Here is a 21,666-nt window from a genome sequence, read left to right on the forward strand (position 1 = left end):
GAATTTATTGACAGGTGAAATATTCACAGAGGACAGAGAACAGCGCATCTAATAGTTTTGTCCTTAGAGTCAGAGAGTAGCAACCTATTCTTCATATATCAGTGGAATACATTTCTAATTAGTATGTGCCATATTTTTTTTTCCTTATATGACAAAACAAACAAGTTTTGGTATTATCTTTTGTTCCTTCCCTTTTTTTCTCCTTCTTCCCGTTTCTCTTTCCCCACTGTCACCAACACTATTTCTAATTGATAAGAATGAGAGTATAGCTTTAAAATATTAAGGCAAAGGGAGATATTTGGAATTTATGTAACTTACAGTAACATTTTCACTTCCACCAGCTAAATAATAAAGAAATAAATGAATACAAGTACTATAATTTTTTTTTTTGGCATAAGAAGATTGCCGGCTGTTTAAAAAAAAAGACTTCCCCTATGTTGTAGCACTGCACAGCTGGGTGTATAAAAGAATGGTGAGCTAGGACTGATTACACACTATTTCTCTTTGAAGCATTTGCCTGTTACTCCAGTCAGCAGCAGATCTTAATTTGAGGAGCATTTTTTGTGGCAGAACTGCAAGACCGGTATTCTCAGCCTCACTGGCTGCAAAGAGGGTCACAAAATTGTAGTTTGAACCTGGTTGGAGAGTAATATAATAAAACTGAACCTTCTCTCAGCAGAATTTTACAGCTTGTGAGCTTCCACCTTAAAGGTAAAATGTTGCTTTGCTGTAGGTTTACAAACTCTGTGTTGATTTGTTTTAGTACAGGCTCATAACCATCATATATTAATACTCTACAATTGTTAGCATGTATTTATCTTGTACAAATACTAAAAGAAAGTGCTTATAATAGAAAAATATTTAATTTAGTTCCTAAAAAGTGAAGTGAGAAAGACCTGTTCCAGTGAGAAAGAGATAAATAATTAGGCTACCTTTGTGGAAACAAAAAGAAACGTAATCGATCTAAGTGATATTTTGAATACAAGTTTCCAGTATTCCAGAGATGTGTTTTTGATTACACTGTGCACTCTTACCACTTCTTCTAGGTTATGCCAAATGGCATACTGGACATCCTCTGATCACACCTCACAGTTAAACAATTCCCTTTTCTAGATTCCCTGTAAAAAGTAGCATTGAATGAACAACCTTCTCAGACATTCTTTTTAGCAACATGTGACTGACACTCTAAGTTGCAGTCAGAACAAGCATCTGTATAAAAAGTTATAGAAGACAACCCTGTTCACTATAATCAATGACCTTAAAAATGACTGTGAAGTTAAGACAGGTAGACAAACTATTTGGGGAGGAAAAAAGGATGTTGAAGGGGGGAAATTTCTGCAGGTATAGGTATCAAATGCAAGGCCAGAAAGCTCAGAAGTGCTGTCTTCCATTGTATTGCTCTAAATATGCCACAGCTTTTGAACAAAAGGTTGTTCAACAAAACACTCAGCATTTTGTGCTATTGAAAAACTACTTGGTTCATATCTTTCTAGTTCTAGCTGCTCCTCCAGGAATTAATCTCTCTGTTGTTGGAAAACCCATGCCAACATACTCTTTAACAAATGTTATTATGCTTGCTTGTTCACTTATTTTGATGACATTTTGACATAAGTGTTGTTGGTAGTAGCCAGTGAAGAAAAATGTGTTTCTTCTGGGAGTTGTAAAATATAAATGTTGTGATTCTGAAATATACAGTGACCTTTATGCTATTCTCTAAGTCTTCTGTGTTAATGTGGATTAGTTATTTAGTTTTCTAAGTATGTGGTGTATGAGCACCATTCAACAATACTGTGATGAAAATAATAAAGATACCTTAGTGCAAGCCCTGATGTATTGTAATAAAGTGTTAGAAAATATGTTCATTTTTAATTGTTTCATTTCTGGGATTATGTCTGCCCAAGGCAAGAGAGAATTGAGTATGTATTTCTCTGGTGTACAAAAACATTTATTCAGAATATATGCAAATCAACCAAACATTCTCATAAACAGCAGTACTGAGCTGATAGTTAATGACAGTAAAAGCTGATAACTTAATGATGAAAAAAAATAAATACCATGCCTAATTAATAAGCTGTAACACTTTGAGGAGAACTGAGTGTCTCAAAAAATAATCCTTAACTCTTACAAAACCATTTCCTAGGCTTGGGAAGTGATATGTTTTTATTTCATGAGGCAGGAAAGAGTCCTGACAAAAGGGATGCACAACTGGTTACGACAGTTACTTAGTCCATTCTGCCTCTTGTAAACAGGAGTTCCTGCTTCCAGTAGATTATATTTTAATGATCTGCTTGTGGGGCAAAAATTTCTGACTGAACAACAGGCCAGGACCTGGCAGGAGAATTGGTTAAACTGGCTGTGAAGATGCAATATGCAAGAACAAGCAATATGGTAGCAGGAATCAAATGGATAGGAAAACCATTTGAGTGTAGTTTGATGAACAAAAGCATTTAGTGACAGAAAAGAAATAGGAGAGCAATGCCCCTTAAGAAAGGGGAAATCCATAGATGGGAAGTGTTAGAGTTCCTTTGAAGAGGGAGAGTATGCCTTTTAATGAAGCTTATTCTGTAAAAAGGAAAAGCCATAGTGGAAAATTCTATTAAATGATTAAACTTGCCATCACTATTATCCTCTTTCTCTGCTAGCATAAATTTTCAGGGGACATTTGTTATTTACTTGCTTTCTTGGTCACATGAATGAAACAATGGTGGGTGTGATTTTAAGTCTTTAAAAAGCACAGAGGTCTCACTGCTGTCAAATCACACTAAGTGTTTACTTACCAGAGCCAATGTGTTCTGATCCAAATAGGATCAAAATTAACAGCCTTGGAGAAACACTAAAAGATAAAGCGCTACCAAAATAAAGTGGTTGAGTGGGAAGTGGTAGTTTTACACAGGAATGTTCCAGGAGTAAACAGAATCTAAAAAAGAAACAGCACACAAAAAAAATCACTGCAGCTTTGCAACAGCCTACACCTTTCTCTTGCTCTTATATGATCGCAGCAGGGAACAGAGATCTCCAAAACTGCTGAGAGCTGAAATAGCTTCTGCTCAATCAACCCATGCTGGTGTTGCCTCTTATTTTAATTTAGTGGAGGTGAGTGAGCTGAAAAGGTTTTAACATACTGAATGATAATTAGCAAGGGATGATTCTCAAAAGGTTTGGAGTTCCATTGCTTGGAACTTATCAGAGCCTATTTAGTTGCAGCATCTCAACTAAAAGACCCAGGAGAAAAGTTTCTGAAAGATTTCTTGTGCTTCTTGGTTCACCTGGATTGAAAATATCACACAAAACCTACTTTCATCAATTTACTGAAAACATTGCAAGGAAGATTATTGATAGTAGTCATTAAAAGGGACAGGTGTTTTTTCTGGCTGTTGTAACAGCTGGCTGCATAATTCAGTTCGATTAATATGTAAGGATTCACATATGGGTGGGTATTTCATGGATGGCTGGAACAAGTGACAACATTTAACAAATGACCTAAAATAGGTCTCAGGGTGTTTCTGTTTCTAGCCCTGAGAAACCTGAGGGTTCTACAGGATAATCTGTATTTGGGGATTGACTTGCGTGTTCATGTTTACCATATTCCTCAATAAGCAGGTGGTACTTTTTGAATTTTGTGATGCCTTCAAATCAGTATTAAAAAAAAAAAAAATTCTAAGTAAAAATATGATTGAAGTTTAAAACTGTCAAAAAAACCCCTAATAACAAAAAATCCCTAGTAACCACACCCTAATTGCGATCAGAGGAAGATTAAACATTTATTATAGCAGACAACCAAAATGAATTTTTTTTCAGAAACAGATAGAGTGCAAAATCATATATAGAATGCCCAATCAAAAGACTTATGAAATTAATTCAGACAATTCTGTGTCTGGAATGAGCAGTACGAAAGGTATTTTGGTGAGAGAGAAGGGAGGACCAGTCTGAGCCAGTATATTTTACTGTCTTACATTTCTGTAAAAGAGCAGAACTAAAACGCTCTCTGAACAGAGTTTTCTAAATATCAGAAACTTAGTATATTACACCTACTTCTACTATAATGCCCATAAAATTTCACACTGCTATTTATTTCCACATCACAACAATTCCTCTCTGAGTACTCAACCACAAAAGAGGAAACGAGCTTATTTTCCTTTGTCTTGGCTTTGCACACATCAGCACTGTTTTTAACCTTTGAAACTTCTACACCCCTGGGGTCTGAGGCTTGCAGATTTTTAAGCCTTTCCACTAGGATACTATAAACACACTTGAAGAAGTGACATGCACTACATGTGGGGAAGCATCAGTTACACGTTACACCCCTGAGAGTGAAGAGCAGCTGCTGTAGGCATATATTTGTATGCACCTGAGCAGCTTCTCATTTAAGGACCTCTCCAAGTGAAGTGTGGGGCTTGGCTAAGCACTTTCAACACAAATCCAGCATTTTTTACTTTTGGCTGGATTTACTTCTCCAGCTGCAGAATAAACTGCTTGGTTATAAATGTTAGCCATTAACTATGGCAGTTAGCACAAGGAATATTGCACTCATATAACAATACAAGATAGAAACTACTGCTTCTCGCCTGTGTGGCATCTCCATGAGCCATTAAGAACAGAAAGGAATTCTGCATTTGACCTCAAGGACACAGAGATTGGTTAGTTTGTGACTGAACCTTCACTAGCTCACATTTCTCATTGTTTTATATTATGTAGTATCAAAATAAATAGATATTGTTATGCCAAACGAGATTTTGAACTTAGCCTGAACAGAAAATTAAAAGAAACAATTTCAAATACAGACAGGCAGTAACCTGAAGCAAGATGAAAATGATATATTTATATATTTAACCTTACTCAGCCACTTCAGTGTTTTCTGAGTGCCCCCCCCCCCCCCCCCCCCAAGTTTGGTTTGATTTGTTTTGTGTTCTGGGGGTTTTGTGTTGTTTTGGGGTTTTGTTTTTTGTTTTTTGTTTTTTTTGTTTTGTTTTGTTTTGTTTTGTTTTGTTTTGTTTTGTTTTGTTTTTTTAAGTGTAAGCTTTAATTAATCCTGTCTAAGTATGTATTTCATAGAATCATAGAATGGTTAGAATTGGAAGGGACCTTAAAGACCATCCAGTTCCAACCCCCCTGCCATGGGCAGGGACAGCTCCCACTAGGCCAGGTTGCTCAAAGCCCCATCCAGCCTGGCCTTGAACACTTCCAAGGATGAGGCGTCCACAACTTCCCTGGGCAACCTGTTCCAGTGTCTCACCACCCTCACAGTAAAGAATTTCTTCCTGATACCTAATCTAAATCTCCCCTCTTTCAATTTAAAACTATTACCCCTCATCCTATTACTACATTCCCTGAAAAAGAGTCCCTCCCCATCTCTCCTGTAGGCCCCCTTCAGGTACTGGAAGGCTGCTATAAGGTCTCCTCAGAGCCTTCTCTTCTCCAGGTTGAACAGGCCCAACTCTCTCAGCCTGTCTCCATAGGAGAGGTGCTCCATCCCTCTGATAATTTTTGTGGCCCTCCGCTGGACCCATTCCAACAGGTCCGTGTCCTTCCTGTAATGAGAACTCCAGAGCTGGACACAGTACTTCAGGTGGGGTCTCACCAGAGTAGAGGGGAAGAATCACCTCCCGTGACCTGCTGGCCACGCTTCTCTTGATGCAGCCCAGGATGCAGTTGGCTTTCTCGGCTGCCAGTGCACACTGCTGGCTCATGTTGAATTTCTCATCCACCAAGTTTATTTAAGTTTATTAATTTAATTTTTTTCTGGCCATATTTTGTAAACAAATTATAGAAATCAACATAAAAAAAATAAAATCTGAATGTCACAGAACATTTTTGCCTGGCAGATGAGCTTTTTAACCACAAAAATTGTATATAGATGCTGCAAATGCTTCCTAGTAGCAAGCTAAACTGAAAAATAAATCGCACTGGCGCAGACCAAGAAAATATTGGGATGAAAAAAATAATTTTGCTTTGAAAGAATAAAATAACTTTTTCTGCTGAAAATGGACTTTTTTTCTTTTTAAAATTTTAAAAGAAAATGTAGGCAAAATGAACCTGAAGTTAAGAACTGCTAAGAATAATAAATTGTTAAAATGAAACTACATAACCTTCTGATATTTTAATATTATTATTTTAACAATCATAATAAATCAATTTAACAGTACTTAAATGTTTTGGCTGACCACTTTCCCAGTTTGCCATATAACATGCAACCAAAAATATCAGTTCTACACATGTGAACACGCGAACTGGAACCAACCCTTACATGCCTGGGTCCTAGCATCCAGAGTCCTATGAAATTGTATATTATAGCTCATACACAGATGGATATCAGGATCTGAAAACCAAATGTAATGATACCTCTCATTTGAATTCCTAGACCATGAAAGAGACTAAAGCAGGAGTCCTCTCTTCTTTGTGGATGGAGTAACTTGGGTTAATTCTCTCCTTCCTTTGCTTTTACCTTTGATAGCTAAGGAAGGCTTGTGGCATTATTACTGTTTGCACAGAACTCCCTTTTTTGACTTGGAGTGGGGTGGTGATTTTATATGGGCGTGACTCCTCTCTGCTTTACTCTAAGTAGTACAAAGTGGCTCAGGTCAAATGGGTTTGACCTCAAGGTTCATTTGTAGACTCTTGAAGAACTGAAAGAGAAAAGGTAGAAAAATATTTTTGGCTGTTTTCTCAATAATAGTCTATTTTCTCATGAAAACCAAACTCATTGCTGAGGATGGTGTGTGTAGTTTAGACTTCTGATTTCTCTCTATTCATTTGAGCTGTTTTTCTTTGTCCTTGGGAAAAACCACGGGCACTAAGTGTCATGCTGTTATTATTTCATTCAATATATCTACATATATTTGAATTGTTTTCTTATTAATATTAGAAGCCATTTCTCTCCAACATTTAGTTACTCTGCTTTTATCTTTGCTCAATAATATCAGTGAAATGCCATCATGGTATGAAACAGTCAAGTGTTCAGAGACTTCTGGAAATGAGTGTTATTGGCTAAGGAGTACTAGGGAAAGAGGTAGGAATTTCTTTTTGGAAAGGGAAAGAAGATGATGAACTATTGAATTGACTAAATTATGCACATTGGACCAAATCTGGAAGTACATATTGGTCCCAAAAGAATCCCATTGAGTCATAGATGATTTGGACTGTGTAAGATGGGAGAATGAGGGTTGTATTTTCTCAGTGATAATGGAATTGCTAGTACAGAATGGGAAAGGACAAAGTTCTTCCTCAGAGTATAGTCTGAGAAGGGTCCATAACAGGATGACTACCTCCCCAAACCGTGAGAACTGTCCTCTTCTTACTGTGGCAGCATGAAAACAGATTTGCAAAGATGGGAAGAGGGGGGTGGACATTGCTTTATTTAACATCCACGTGTCCTGTAAGATGAGCGTAAAGAGGATGAAGCTGCAGATTGAGAAGTATTTTGTCATTAAGATTGCTTTACATGGACAAATGTGCTAAGAGTAAACCAAAAGGCAGAGCACTGAACTTCACATGGCGCAGCTCCAAAGTCTGCCTTACTACTCACAATGCCTCCCAGGTACAGCTGGGGCCTGTGTGAGAAATTCAGGGTCTGGTTACAAAGAATTCAGAGTTACTGACAGAGTTGTCATAAAAATGGGCACTCCAATTATATCTACAAGTTTATACTTCAAATTTAAGACTGAGATATCCAATATTTATAATTATAACTTAAAAAAAAATATAGTCTGGAGCATAATAAAACAATCAGTGATACTGAAGATATCTCCATAACATGCAAGATTTTATGCGTTCAGGCAAGAGTAAAATATCCCTGCATTTCAGGTTGCATTAAAGAAAAAAATTTACTACAGTGTTTCTGTAATTGATAATATTTTTCATCATTTTTTTGTGTGTTCATCAGAGAAAGAGGGACCATTTATGAATTATGACACCTACCAAAATTCAAAAAAAATTTAAAATTTCTTCATTTACAATATGATAGGAAATTTTTAATAACCAAAAAGATTTTAAAATTAATTAAAATTTCCTCTTTCAGAAAAAGTTAAGCTGATTCTTTTTTAATTTGAAAAAGTTATCATGCAAAACAGAAAAAGCTTTCATTTAAAAAAAAAATCATTAAACTCCTCTGCTTACCTGTGTATTTAATATGAGAGAAATTGACTAGTCTATGATACTGACAGCTGAACAGAAATTTTTAATAATACATTCATTAAAACACTGAGCAGGACGGAATAAATGGCCAAGCTAAACACTTCAGTTTGCTGAGCTGAGTAAACCATACACAGTTTTATCACAGTAAAAATAAAATAACATAAGCATATTTACTAAAATAACTAGAGCTGAGCCATATTTAATGCAGCACTAACTTCAATTTTGTGTTTCAGATGGTCTGTTACAGTCATAGATGACTGAGTTTCCCAGTTAAAAGACTGAATTAAAAATTCAGTATTCACTGAGATGAATATCGCATAATTTTTCTTCTCTGAAGTATTTCATAAAGCCCTGTGGTACTACTATATAGTATGTAAATCAGATTAATATAGGACCATGGTCTCCAGGACTGTCAGTGCAGTATTTCCCTGCAGTATTAAAGTCCACAAGACCTGATTTTTAATATATCAAGAACAATAAAAGAAATACATGTTGCATGCAAAAATAGCTACACCTTTTGGAAGGACAGCCAACCAGATGCTTTCATTTCTAGGTTGGCAACTGTGGGGATGGAAGAAAAGTGAGGTGTTAGTCCTGGGACTTTACACCTAGGATCTTCAGTAATAAATGTTGCTGTGTTAGCAGTACATACAAAGTTTTTAAAAAGTTTCTGCCATCAAAAAGCCATGTTTAACTCCTAGTTTAAGGATAAGTTTTGCCTTGTACGTGACTATTTACAGGTAAAAATACCTATGGTGAGGGTTTTTTCATATAACAATTTCTCTTTTTTGAGAACACCTCTTAAAAAAGCAGCATTTTATAACTTGCCATATGGAATAACACTGTTAGAAACACAGTGTACCAGTTTAACTATGGTTCTCTGGTACACCACAGGCAGGGTATGTCAGACGGCTCACAAGGTTTCTCCCTGGATCCAGGATCAGACACAGAAACAACATACTTCCTTTTTTCAAGTTTATATGCTAAGTGGAAGTATGCTTTGTATAGCGTTACACTTTTCTTTATATGCAGCATATAAATCTGCCTCAGAGTTCATTTCCACTGAAGGAATAGCACAAGACTTTTGTGGAGAATAGAGGTGTGAGACCTGGCTCAAAAAGATTACAGCTGTCACTAAAAGAGCAAGTGGTCCATGTTCTAACACGTGCCAAAACTCAAAAGTGTAGTACACTAGTTAGGTTGTAAATATGTTCTAGTCTTCCTTCACTTTAATTTTTGTTGCTGTTTGAACAAACAAAATCACAAATTAGAGAGGGAGCTCTCAGACAAATTTAAGAAATTATTAACACTAATCTTATGATATATGAGGAATAACTATTTTGATACAAGTTTTATGAAAAAGAATTATAAGGTATTTACCTCAAAGATGCTTGCATACTTTCAAAATCACAGAATCACAGAATCACAGAGGTTGGAAGGGACCTTTTAAGATCATCTAGTCCAACCAATAAATCAAAACAACAAAGCCAGAAACACATTAGAAGTCAGTAAACATGATTGCAACAATTTTTCAGCATTTTCTTTTAGTGGACGCTGCACTAAGCCTTTTGTATTCCTCAAATGAAAATGATTGCTTTAACAAAGCCAACATTAGTCCTTACTAGTAAGGACTCACCTCTTTAGTGAATGGTGAGTATCAGGCTGTATAAAGATAACAATTAATTTCTATTGATTAAAATACCACTTTTTTTCATTACAATGGATTTTTTTTTTTCACAGTGCAAGATTAAGAAAGAAAATTATGCTTCTGTTCTATTATGCATATGTGCATACATACAATCACAACTGAAAACTTTTTTTGTGGTTAAAAGTATTGTAGCCTGGAGCAACTGAATCTGTTGAGTTGCGTAAACATGTTGCATAAATCATTATGTTTCTTTAATAGAATTAATAGGTGATCAGAGCCTGAGAGTTGGCTGTTTGACTTGTATATGTTTTTTAAGTATAGTATTCATTCAAAGAAACAGCAGTTTCCCCTATATCCTGTTACATATGGAACAGTATGTGTTGATTGTAAAAGGTATTGCAATCTAACCAGTTTGACTATTCAGCACAGACAACACAGTGGGCAAACCAAGTTCTATGTATCAAAATTAATTAGTTATGTACCTTTAGGAGACTTTAGCATTGATGGTAATTTTCTGGTAAAGCCATTGCCATTAGCAGACTACCTGACAATAATGATCTTTCTAGCATGAAGGTTTATTTCTTATTTCTGGTATTGAAAACCTGTCTTCATAGGGAATCTTGCGGTACAGGGGAAAGCAAAGAGAAGATGACATTTCAGGCACTGATTGCTTTGTGAGCTGAAGTGCTGAACACACATACCAGAGGAATGGGTGGAGACTTGCAGTCTACTGAACACCATCTACTCCACGTGCTTTGGGTGCCATTCTCTCCCACAGGGCCATCTTTGTCATCCCCTTTCAAAGCAGATTAACTTTGTTGACACATCACTTCAGAGAGGCTCCATGTAGGTATAGTAGTGTTTCTGCTCTTTTAGGATTAGAGCCCATAAATACGCGTCAACTTTGCATTTATTTGTTTGTAATTTTATGGTGAAAATGTTTTCAACTAGGGCAAAGACATTTTTTTACATTTCTCTTTCCTAATTTGAAATGTTCAATTGACCTTGAAAAGTTGTAGCTTCTCTTCTCTGTATTTGGGATAACGCTGAGTTCCTAGAAAAAGATGGTAATGTCAGAAATTATAGCCTCACAAAGCCCTTAATTCTCATCATAAAAATAATATATAAAGTAGAGAACTATGAGGGTGCCTTACATATTGCACTGTCAGGTTTAGGAGCACTACAATAAAATTTACAATGCCTTTTATTTGATAGTGTGTAAGAAAGAAAGAAAATGTAGCTTAAAAATTGCCGTATTATAAACAAGTGAGCTTTTCAGAGGGTGGAGGAAGGGAAGCTGAGAGCACAAAATGCTGGGCTTTGCGGCTTTTACTACATCTTTAAAAAAATGTTGTTAAGAATCCCAGATGTTCACTCCAGGTGATTTTCTGTATACATGATGGGCTAAAATTTTAAAATTCTGCTCATTATAAGCCAAACGCTTTTCTCGGAGTATTTGAGAATGCATTTAACACAAATAATTTTAGGAACTTCTGAGAACACAATCAGAGAGCACAGAAAGAGCTCATTTGGGCAGGAGCCAACAGATGAAATCCCAATCGTGGTGTGGCCAAGGGGAGTTTTCCTGCTGATACTAATGAAGGCAAGATTTCACCCAGTTTCCCTAGGAAAATTTCATCACCTGTCTTCTGAGAAGTAGTAATCATCCTCACCATTACCACTTTCCATTCTGACTATGACTGGCTTTCATGGCTAAAAGTCTAACATGTGTCTCTGTGCCTAATGCACAGAAGATATTAATTCATTGCAACTCCCACCTGTAGGACTTGGCTCTCTAGCTTGAACCAGGCAAGGTAACATTTCTCCTTACAAACAGTGGCTGAATTGATCACAAGCAAGTCATATATGACATAGCAAGAAGATCTAAAATTATCCTTTTTTCAACTTGGGGACCAGAACATAACAGATGTTAACTTCATTATTTTATTAAAAACATCACTGAAGATGGTTTGGGTGCAAGATATTGTATACAAACATGTGAGCAGGAGTAGAGTACATATAATATGGTAAGATATAGAATATATAAATATATATATAAAGATATAGAATATATAAATCCAAACATTCGAAGTCACAAATAAGAGGTCAAGATGCACACAAAGGTGATTTAAGAATAAACAAGAACAAATTTGCTTTCCTACAGTCACTCATCTTCAACTGAGTATTTTGCCTAGGAGGGACAGGCTTCATTTTGTAACACTTTGCACAGCACACTGGCCACCAGAAAATGCTGAAGAGTTAGGCATCTTGCAGAAACACTCTTTTTCTGACCCATCTAGTTGTTGTCTTTTATTATGTGGCTTTACTATTAAATTCAGTGAATAAATATAAGTAGAATAGAGGCCACATATTGTCTTTACAATGGAAACACTGAAAGGTTTTAATACATGAGAGGTCTTGAAAGCTATCATTCATATATCTGAAGGATATAGGAGTCCAGAAAAGATGGACATACTTCAAGGAAGAAGTCTTAAAGGCACAGGAGCAGGCTGTCCCCATGTGCCAAAAAACAAGTAGGTGAGGAAGGAGACCAGCCTGGCTAAATAGGGACCTTTTGCTGGATCTCAGAAACAAAAGGAGAGTCTACAACCTTTGGAAGAGGGGGCAGGCCTCGCACAAAAACTATAAAGAGGTAGTGACGCTATGCAGGGAGAAAATTAGGAGAGCCAAAGCGCAGCTGGAGCTCAACCTAGCTGCAGCTGTTAAGGATAATAAAAAATGTTTCTATAAATTCATTAACAACAAAAGGAGGATTAGGGAAAATCTCCCTCCTTTATCGGATGCAGAGGGAAACATAGTCACCAAGGATGAGGAAAAGGCTGAGGTGCTCAATGCCTACTTTGCCTCAGTGTTTAGCAGTGGAACTGGCTGTTCCCTGGGCACCCAGCCTCATGAGCTAGGAGACAGGGAGGGGAAGCAGAACGAGGGCATCACAGTTAAAGAGGAAGAGATCAGTGACCTGCTACGCTGTTTGGATGCACACAAGCCTATGTGTGCATAGGGACCGGATGGGCTACACCCAAGAGTGCTGAAAGAGTTGGCAGACGTGCTCGCCAAACTGCTTTCTGTTATTTACCTGAAGTCATGGCTAACTGGGGAGGTCCCAATGGACTGGAGGGTGGCAAATGTAAAACCCATCTACAAGAAAGGCAAAAAGGAGGGTCCAGGAAACTATAGACCTCTCAGCCTGACCTCGATACCAGGGAAGGTCATGGAGCAGGTCATCTTGAGTGCCATCACAAACCATATAATGGGCAACCAGGGGATCAGGCCTAGTCAGCATGGGTTTATGAAAGGCAGGTCCTGCCAGACGAACCAGATCTCCTTCTATGGCAAGATAACCCGATTATTGGATGAGGGAAAGGCTGTGGATATTATCTACCTGGACTTTCAAAAAGCATTCGACACTGTTCCCCATAGAAATCTAGTGGAAAAACTAGCTGCATATGGCCTGGGCGAGCATACCATTAGCTGGATCAAGCACTGGCTGTCTGGACTGTCCCAAAGAGTGGTGCTCCATGGAGTTAAATCCAGCTGGCGGCCGGTCACAAGTGGTGTTCCCCAGGGCTCAGTGTTGGGACCATTTCTGTTTAACATCTTCATTGATGACCTTGATAATGACATAGAGCGTATCATCTGTAAGTTCGCAGATGACACCAAGTTAAGTGGGAGTGTTGATCTGCATGAGGACAGGGAGGCTCTACAGAGAGACTTAGGTTGGATTGGTGGGCCAACATTAATGGTATGAGCTTCAACAAGACCAAGTGCCAGGTCCTGCGCTTGGGCCACAACAACCCCATGCACCGGTACAGATTTGGGGAAGTGTGGCTGGAAAGCTGCCTGGCGGAAAAGGACTTGGGGGTTCTAATTGACAAGCAGCTGAATACGAGCCAGCAGTGTGCCCAGGTGGCCAAGAAGGCCAACAGCATCCTGGCCTGTATCAGGAATAGCGTGGCCAGCAGGAGTAGGGAAGTGATCGTGCCTCTGTACTCGGCCCTGGTGAGGCCTCACCTTGAGTACTGTGTTCAGTTCTGGGCCCCTCACTACAGGAAGGACATTGAGCTGCTGGAGTGTGTCCAGAGGAGAGCCACCAAGCTGGTGAGGGGTCTAGGGAACAAGTCATATGAGGAGAGGCTGAGGGAACTGGGCATGTTTAGTTTGGAGAAGAGGAGGCTGAGGGGAGACCTCATTGCCCTCTACAACTATCTGAAAGGAGGTTGTAGAGATGTGGGTTATTGTTATTCTAAGAAACATAATTTGTTACTTTATTTAAGGGCTAGAATTTAAATAATTTTAGTCCTCATTTTACCTCTAGTATGTTTAAAATGGCTTATAGAAGGGATTTAATCATGAACTTCTGCATTTCCCTGTGAATTAATGGTATGCTACTTGGTTAAAGTTCTTAAGCTTTTAGAGTAATTGAAATGTTGGGTTGAATCTTAGGAAGAATTAACTACTGATATTTTTAGAAAGTAAATTAAAGCTTTTCTACTTTTCAGGAGACTAGTCTTCTAAATATCCTTTAAGCTTTGAATGCAGTGTCATTTTTAGAGAGTGTTCTCGGCAATGTCAGCCTCTTGGGTGTTCTTCACAATATAATTTTGAATACAACATGTAAAAAAAAACCCCAAACCCAGCCATAATTTTAGGTGACAATATTGTGCCATACAGTTAAGTTTTACTTCAACAAATGTACAATTTTACTGAGTAAGTATGATGAATCATGCAGCACCTTGGACAACCACATTTTATGCCAGATATTGTCCCTAGACAGATATTCAAGTCTGATAATTTCTTTTGGTCAAACCTAATACTAAAATTAACATCTGACAATGAAAATATTGAGTTATAAGCCTCTCTCTTTCTCTTACCCCCACTAACAAACCATAGCACAGAATGTAAAAGAAAAGCATTCCTAAATATTGTTAACAATTCACTATAGCTAATAAGCACACTGAAATGCTGAGATATCAGCATATAGAACTATAGTTGTTGTTTCTTCAAAAATGATAAAACTGAAAAGGATTGGGAGAAAACCATACATAAACTTAAAAGTTCCTTCCAGCTAAAACAGGTGGCACTGCAGAGAGCAGCAGCTATTGTAAAATAGCTATTTCAAAGATATCACACAATTTAAAAGCCCATCCTGTAAACAGCATGCCCAGAAAATAAGTATTTTTTATCATAGTAACTTCCTGTGAAAAGGTCAGAAAGTTAGGGATCATGAAATGTAAAGATAACATTTTTATACTACTGTTATGTCAGATGTTACATTAGCCTGCTCTGTCAGTTAAAGAGATTAAAAAATAATCACATTTTCACTCAGAGTTGATTTACAGGAAGAGGAGTAGAAAGACAACTTGGCATTGAATGAATACTTATGCTTCTTAAGTCCTGCTGAATTATTTTGTTAATATCCATGTTGAGTGGTAATGTTGTTCTGCAAGGTGAAAAACAAACAAACAAAAAGAGCTGTCACCATATTTTAGTAAGAAACATGCACTTTTTTCTTGTTGCAAATATCTAGTCTGAATATCAGAAGTACTAACAAACTCCCTTTACGCCTCCAATATTACCAGGTTCCCACACTTTGGGGCATAGCTGTGACACACCGACACTGAAACGTACAAGTTGGATGCAAAGAGGGTGTAACTGCCCCGTGATGAAGACCCTCCTACAGCATCTGAGCTCTGTCCCATTCACACAAGGCAATTTCTTCATGGTGATGTTTGCAATGAACAAAAGTATCACAGAAAAATCACAAAGCATTTCTAGTCTCTTTACTTTGCTATAAAGCAAGGTTTATTTCTCTTCTCCTTTGGTCATGTTTGTGAATTTCATGCTGCAAGGATATTATGAGAGAATATCCCCGTCAGCTCTGCCGCTTTGAACTCCTCCTTAGAGCTCAATTCAAGCTAAGATAGTAACAAAAAATGTTTCCAGTCATCCTAGATGACAACATCCTGCCATACTGGGAAGTTTGATGTAAAACGGGACCTACTGGCTTACTGAAAAGAGAGTATAGGCAATGAATTATTCAGAGTTTCTAGTCAACAACCTTTTATATCGTGTTCTATCCCAGGATAGATGGTTCAGGCTCAAGTACTATATTTGTCAACAGTAAACGAAACCTGCTGCCCAAATCCCACACTGACAGTGTTAAACTGCTTGTATATTGTTATGTCTGTCATTTAAGGCAGCTAAAGCACAGAAATTCAGAGCAGGGCTGTCCCTGTATTCTTAGTTCATCCCCTTGTGTTCTCACTTTTCATGAACTCAGAAAACCTGCAATGCTGTAAGAATTACTGGGGCTGCAACAACACCTAGGCACAGGGGAATCCATTAAGAACAGCATCAGTGATGCAGCATTAACTCTGGATTTCCTTTATTTGTGCTTAATTTAAAACATTTCTTGCAGTCTTTTATTTCAATGAGATGATCTTAGAAATGCAAAGCCCATGGCCCTGGATAGGAGATATTAAAGAAAGGAATCTGTTTCCCTGATGTGATACTTCAGGTGACCTCATTAGGCTTAAACCAGCAGGAAATTATCTCAGCATTCTTGCTACATATACTGATTTTATGGTTTTCTCTCATTTCTTCATTGTTTGTATAAAGAGAGTATTTACAAACAAAAGATTGAAGAAAAATAATATCTATTCGAATGACCTTAGACATTTTCTCCCCAAATCATGTTTTAAATACATGAGATAGTATTAAGTGGTAGCTTTTTGGCACTTCAGTAATCGGGAGATGAATGCCGTTTCACTGTGTTAAATAAGGTCTGACTTAAACAGGATCAAATCAGGCCCTTTGATTCACTCTTTAAAATTACAATCCTAAAAACATTGACCCTTTCAAGTATGTTACTAAATCTGCTACCTCTTGCTATCAGATTTTTTTTGAGGCCAACTAGCCCAAAGTTTTCTTCGTGCTGTTAATTAAAATAGTGTCACAGACAGATATAAAGTAAGACTAAAGTATTTGACCTCTTATAAAAAAATAATGTTATCACATTGTTGGTTCCTACATTTGGCAGTGTTGAATTTTCTGTTCTTCTTTCGAAATATTTTTTTCTATGAATTCCTTTATTCAGAATCAAGCCCTCTACTTCATATCTTAATAGATATTTTACCTCTTCCTCAGGTTATTTTTATTTTAAAAATATTTATAGATGGATGTGCTTTTGGAGCTAAGGGTTACTGCACCAATCAGTTCTTAGCAGATATACTGATCTCAGGCATTTTAGTTGTTACTGGGGTTAAAAAATCCCCACCTATTGAGATGAAATCCAAATGTATTATCTTACCACGTTGTGGCATCAGTCATATGTCAGTTTCTGTGGAGTGAATTGTTAGTGCTAGAGAGAATACTGATCTTTTTCTTGTACGATGGAATCTCACATGCCTTTATCATTTCCATGAGGTGCTCGTTACAATGTCAGCATTAGTAATGGCTATGTTTCCACTTCTTTTTCTCAGAAGTGTTTCTATTCTATAGATGACTTTGCTTTTTGAGAACTTATATCTAACTTTTGAAAATACCTATTTATAGATGTTGAAATTAATCCCAATTTTACTGATATAACTCTTTTTACCATTTTTCTGAAGCTCCTCACATTACATTATTATAAAAGCATCCATAAAGAATAAAATGTCAAAACGTATATTAATCTCAAGAATATAATGTTAAATTGATCTATGTGAAATGTGAAAAATATCTATGCCTATCTATTTAAAAAGAAAGAAATTAGATTTCCCATAGTGAGGATGTGAATATTAGGATATGCCAGAGTTGACTCCAATTTATCTCTGTGTGTGTGTTACTCTAATTATAGTAAGATTGTACTTGATAAAAATATTTTATAAATATCAGTCAGTTTTCGATGTGACAGTACCACATGTCAGCAAACACAGAGGCAGCAGTTACAGACCAGATGGCCTAACTAGGAATGTGTTGTTTACATCCACTTGCGTGGTTTCATTGTATGTTTTGAATGTGCAAACCTGGTTCACATGCCTATAGGCAACAATTATCCATTTTTGTCTGATTTTTTAGTAGTTAGTTTGCACTGATGGTACTGGTTTCAGGATTGATACCAGTATTAACATGATCAGTTCCCCTGTGTTATGTTTGAAGGCGGCCTCATCTGCTGCTTCTTCTAGATCAGGCAGTCTACAGAAGCAGCACATCACAACATCACCATGTTGTTGTGCCGGCTAATTTTGACCCATAAACTTTCAACTGGCTCCTTTCATTTTATGCCCATATTCATATGTGCTGTGACTTACAGGGACAGATGCTTTCCTTCGTGATATCTTCAGTCTGTAAACGTGCCTGCTATGAAACTGAATGTGTGTAGGACCATCTCTTCTTTAATTGGTGGGATCAGAATGATTATAATACCTTCATGTCAAGGGAATACTCGTTATTAGTAATTAATAAAACTTAAATGTGCCTCACTTTCAGGCTTCAAAATAAGAATGAAAATGAGGCACTATAATAAATGATTTCATGCACCTAGCAAGAACAATGATTTCTTGTAGGTAAGAGCATGGATGGACTGGGAACAGGTTACATTCTCTTCTTTTCTAGCAGTTGTCCTTCTTATTCAATTACCAGGAGTAATTTTGTAAAATGTTTAAAACACATACATGATAAGGTTATGTAACCCTAACAAGTAATTTGAATGTTCACTGCAACGATCAGATAAAGACAGCGTCTCTCATCTCAGCAATTTACCAAAACACTTAAACTTTTATTTATTTATATTGATGAGAATCTCTTTATCCTTATGTTAAAATAAACTGATCCAGTGATCATTTGGGGTAATAACTAGATAGTTTAGGCAGGCTGCTCCAACTTAGGTGTCTCACAGTGTAAAAGTAAAGAATACAGCAATTAGGCAATTCAGAGATGCTAAGTGGAATCCTATGTGATAGTGAGGTAGGTGAGGTCACACTGGTCTGAAAGAAAAAATAGATGCTCACAATCTGAATAGTGGGTAGGGCAGAGCTTGCCAAAACCCAAATGCTAAGGGCTAAATCTCTGTGCATACTTTCTTTTTTGAAGCACAACATTTGAGCTGGTGACACTTAGTAGCTGCCTCCAGGCTTTCCATAGCTCCATGATTCTCTCAATTCTCCTCAATTCCATAGCTCCTCAACTCTCTCTGGAGAATTGTCCTGAGAGTAAGTTGACCACTCAAACATCTTATATGATTTAGTCTGTCCCCTGATATTTGCATTTTAGATAACAGTAGATACTCTGAATCTTATCCTTTGGCAAGAAGGAATTAGGTGACATAGTTGAAATAAACAACATTTAGTGCTACTGATCTTTAACAGGCTCTTCCTCTGAAGTAGGAAGGATTTGGGAGGTAAATGGAAGAAGAATTAGAAAGGAAAAAAAAATAATAAAAAAGACAAAGGAATGACATAGGCATTCTGGTCATCAGTCAAGTTGTCTCAGTCTAATCCTGGCATCTGTAAGTATTGCCTGAGGCAAGCAGTTGTCTAATTCTTTGCTTTCACTATCTACATTGATTTGTTAGTGCTACTTATTGACTGCTTGATGCTATTGTTCCTTTACATCAATCCACCAAGGCTTTGTAGTTTTGTTACAAAAAACTGCATCTTGTCTTTCTCTATTTGTAATCTTTATTCAGCTCCCATTGTGGCTGAAAGAAGAGAAACTACAGAGGTAGGATAGAACATGGTTAGAAGAATGAAGGGATGTTTAATGCAAAAGAAAGCCTGAAGAGGTCAGAGGAAGTGGAAGGGTCTAAAAGAAGAGGAAAGCTCAGGATGCAGAAGACCAGCAGTAGAATAAAAAGGAAAACTGAGGAGCAGATAGAACATTTTACTTTTATGGAAACCCAAAGAAAGTAAAAAAATAAAAGTGTAGAAAAAAGGAAGATGGCAAAGTTAGGAAACACACAAGAATGAACCAGGAGAATCAGGAGGAAATTAATTAAAAAAAAAAATCAGATTGAAGATAAACTAAAGAACAACACTTTTTTTTTTTTTCATTTCCTTCATGCTGATTTGGATTTATTGGAGAGGAGGTCCGTATCTGTAGGCTATTCTTTGGCTAACAGAACAAAATATCTGTTGTAGTTCATGAAGCAAAAGGAGAGTAAGTTTTCAGCCACATGAAGCAGCATAACCGCAGCTATTTAGCACAAGAAATAAAGACTACAGTCCCACATACTGCAGTTCCCCAATACAGCTAAGTGATACAGTTCCCTATGGAGTAGGAAGAAATGGCCCCAAAAACTAGCCTGTACCATTCCCTGGCACACTTTATCAGTTTCTATCATGTAAGTATTGCTCAATCAGTAAGTTTTCAATCGTATTGGTCATTTAAATATATTAATTGACGCAGAAAGAGATCATCATTTGATATTTACCATATATGATATGATATTTACCATAATATTGATGCCCTGATTTATCTTTCTTCTTGTGAGAGACAGAATTCTTCAGAAGTGCTTATTATCTCAGTGTTATTTTTTAGAGTAATTTTTTTTTTTCAAATGAATATTAAGGCTTCAAAATGTGCCCATGTGTCAAATGGGATTTTAATAATAGTCTGACCAGAATTCGAATATGAAGAGGCACTATGAAGTAGCTTATTCAATCACTGTTCAAGAAGTTTTCCATTTGCATTTTGGAAACCTGAGTCTAAATGCCAATGTCAATAGGCTGTAGGTATCTTAAAGCTTTTCTTAAAATTAATGCTTATTGAAAAGTTCATCCAAAATAAGGTCATACTTTAAAAAAACAGAAAAAAAAATCTTTTAAAAGGTTTTTAAAAACTGACTTGGATAAGAAATAGAAATGTGTTCAGAACCATTTAACCTTGACCTACATTACATTTTTGGGTTTGTGAAGGAATCTGTATTACAAAAAAAAAAAAGAAAGAGAGAAGAAGAAGAAGAAGAAGAAGAAGAAGAAGAAGAAGAAGAAGAAGAAGAAAAGAAAAAAAACACAGTAACCTTCAGAAGACATTCAGCAGAACCTGAAAAAGTTTTGATTGAAGAAAGATTGATTCTCTAAAGTTTGAGTGGTCAGACATGCACTGAATTTACCGAGGTTCATTGCTATATCCTAGAAAGTACTTTCAGCCCTTCTATCCTAATGAGCTTATTAGTAAAAGGCTGAAAGGATCACAGATTGTCTATCAAGTAAGATTGTCAGTCACATGCTGTTACCAACTCTGCTGTGATTTATATACCATGCTTACAGAAGACAGAGGTATGAAAAAAATGAGCCTTATTGTGTCCTATGACCAGTGCAGTGGCAGAAAAAATAAGATGTGCAGCATTGTGTTTAGGGGGTGGGAAGGTATAAGTTCTGGATAAGGAAGTCATAGAAAATTAGATACAATGATACCTTTCCTCTCTTGTTTCCTTCAGTGATAATTATATTGCATAGAAGAAATTGAATTACCTGCAGCAGTAATAGTTATGGTCGAAAAATATACTATTAGATGCTATTGAAAAGTGGGGGTGAGGGGGGTAGCAGGGGGAGAAACTCAAAGTTAGCTCAGCTGCTGTTAGCAACAGGCATTTTCTGACTCCCCTGTACTCAATGCAACTAGACATAAATGATTGTTGGTGCAGTTTTACATCCAGCAGAGACTTTTTTTCATATCCTTGCTTTATTTTGTGTGTAGCAGCAGGAACTATTGATAAATTCACTTATAGAAGAATATAATTTGGGGGAAAAAAGTTGGGATAATTTGGTTATTACTGAAAGATTTTCAGATTGTTAAAAAAAGCAGGCTGATTGTAATATGCTTCTCTGTGAAGCTTGTATCTAAAGGGAATGAAAGTAAGGCTTGCAAAAATTACAGATAAATTA

The sequence above is a fragment of the Numenius arquata genome, chromosome 4, assembly GCF_964106895.1.
Source record: "Numenius arquata chromosome 4, bNumArq3.hap1.1, whole genome shotgun sequence".
NCBI lineage: Eukaryota > Metazoa > Chordata > Aves > Charadriiformes > Scolopacidae > Numenius > Numenius arquata.